The 2,096-nt window shown below is 50.7% G+C and overlaps 1 non-coding gene and 1 pseudogene across 1 annotated transcript; both read left to right on the top strand.

Annotated features, from left to right (window-relative positions):
• The first annotated feature begins 239 nt into the window (after window positions 1-239).
• Window positions 240-649, top strand: LOC104995088 (annotated as a pseudogene).
• Window positions 650-1,697: 1,048 nt separating this feature from the next.
• Window positions 1,698-1,769, top strand: TRNAC-GCA. Its single transcript has one exon. It is a non-coding gene; the product is annotated as a tRNA-Cys (tRNA).
• The last annotated feature ends 327 nt before the right edge of the window (window positions 1,770-2,096 follow it).

Genomic DNA, 2,096 nt, shown 5'->3' with positions numbered 1-2,096 from the left:
AAAATTTCAGCCCCATCTTCTAGAGGATTTTTGAGAAGATAAAAGCATTAGCATTCCCATTATATATCACCAAATACATAGAGAATACTTTCAAGGTGGGAGTGAGGTCCTGAGCTAGGTGCCGAGGGTAAACCGGCTAACTGGATGTGCAGGAAGCCAGCGAATGTGTGAGGTCCATTTGGGTCTCAGGAGGGTGGCTGGGGAGCCTCACCTGGTGGGCCTTGAACACTCTGGCTACGATGGGCGCTTCCCACATGGAGGCAGTGTGTCAGGTGGGAAGACGGGGAGGGTTCAGGGGAAGACGGGCACCCCTGAGGGGCCACACTGACTGCTCCTCTCCAGTTTCCCCTCCCACTTTGGGTGGCCCCATCAAGAGAAGCAGCAAGTAGACCACCAGCCCATCATAGCCGCTCCCTGTAGGGCTCATGGACAAGTGCGTAGGATCAAGAATTCACATTGTGACGAAGAGTGATGGGAGACTGTTGCTACCCTACTGGAATTGGATGAGTTTGTCAGTATGGTACTGGAAGATGTCCCTGAATTTGAAGTCACACCAGAAGGAAGAAGAATTACTAAATTAGACCAAGTTTTGTGAAATGGAAATGGTATAACAACGCCGGTTCCTGGTGGAGAAGGACCTGAAGTATGAATGGATTTCCTTGACTTACGCTATATCCTGTTTTGTCTTACGGTGATAACGAAATAGAATTTTTTTTAACCTTTCCATGTTTGTATTCTGTGAAGCCAAGTTTCCCATTAAAGGGAAATGCTTTGGGGATGCCCTGTTCATGCCCATTTTTGTAAGTTAATCATGATTATTTTGGAAGAAGAACAGTTTTTTTAAGACAAAAAATAAAGGTGTTTTTGTTAAAGAAAAAAAGAAAAAGAAGCTGAAAGGAGGTGATGGAAGCAGGGTGGGGTGGGCACCCAGTGATGGGACAGTTAGAGAGTAAACACGTGACAAGGGCGTTCATCTTGAGGGCCCTGACTGGCATACGGCAGCGTCCCCAGGGCTGGTGACTTACCTGTACAGGTAGTAAAGTAATTCCCTTGTGGGGCAAACCATTCTTTTCATCCAGTTTCCCAGGAGCAAGGGGAGTATTTTGGAATAATCTTCTCACTGGAAGTGGTGTCACCCCGTCTCCTGGGTAAGTTCTGTACCTTGTGCCCTCGCCAACAGTCCCGAGGAGGTCTCCATCCCTCTGCAGCTCTGAATCAGCCCCTGTTCCCCTGGAGGCTTTGCTGGAGCGGGGCTTTGGGTGAGGGCTAATTAGATAATGCCTGTGAAGCACTTGGAGTTCCTTGGAGACGGTGCCTCTCGATGTATTATTAATAGTGGTGAGCACAGTGTTTCCAAACAAAGACGTGCCTACTTAAATACCCGGGGCAGGGGGAGAGAGGGCAGAGGGGAGGCCTGGAGAGCAGACCCAGCAGAGAGAGCTGGTCCTTGGGGAAGGCCTCCAGCTCCGTCACGTGATCTTCAAGGTGGGGATGGAGGGCAGGGACTGTGAGTGTGAAATGGAAAGTCGCAGGGCAGTACTTGTGTAGACAGTGTGAGCAGGGCCCTGGTCTGTGATGGGGCGCGAGGAGGGAAACTGGCAAGCCTGGCTAGGCTGTGCCCTCCGGAGGTGGTTTCCTATTGAGGAGATGTACTGACTTTGCTTTGCTTTGTGGCTCACTGGGGCTTCTCTTGGGCTTCCCTGGTGGCTCAGACGGTAAAGCATCTGCCTGCAATGCAGGAGACCCAGGTTCGATCCCTGGGTTGGGAAGATCCCCTGGAGAGGGAAATGGCAACCCACTTCAGTATTCTTGCCTGGGAAATCCCACAGATGGAGGAGCCTGGCTGGTTACAGTCCACGGGGTCACAAAGTCGGATATGACTGAGCAACTTCAGTTTCAATTTCAGGGCTTCCCTGGTGGCTCAGATGGTAAAGAATCTGCCTGCAATGCAGGTGACTCAGCTTTGATCCCTGGGTCAGGAAGACACCCTCAAGAAGGAAATGGCAAACTACTCCAGTATTCTTGCCTGGGAAATTCCATGAACAGAGGAGCCTGGTAGGCTAGAGTCCATGGGGTTGCAGAGTCAGGCACAACTG

Source organism: Bison bison, unplaced genomic scaffold (assembly GCF_000754665.1).
Source record: "Bison bison bison isolate TAMUID 2011002044 unplaced genomic scaffold, Bison_UMD1.0 scf7180017864274, whole genome shotgun sequence".
NCBI classification, from domain to species: Eukaryota; Metazoa; Chordata; class Mammalia; order Artiodactyla; family Bovidae; genus Bison; species Bison bison.
The sequence above is the reverse complement of the archived record's forward strand: the minus strand, read 5'-3'. Positions and strand labels throughout refer to the sequence as shown.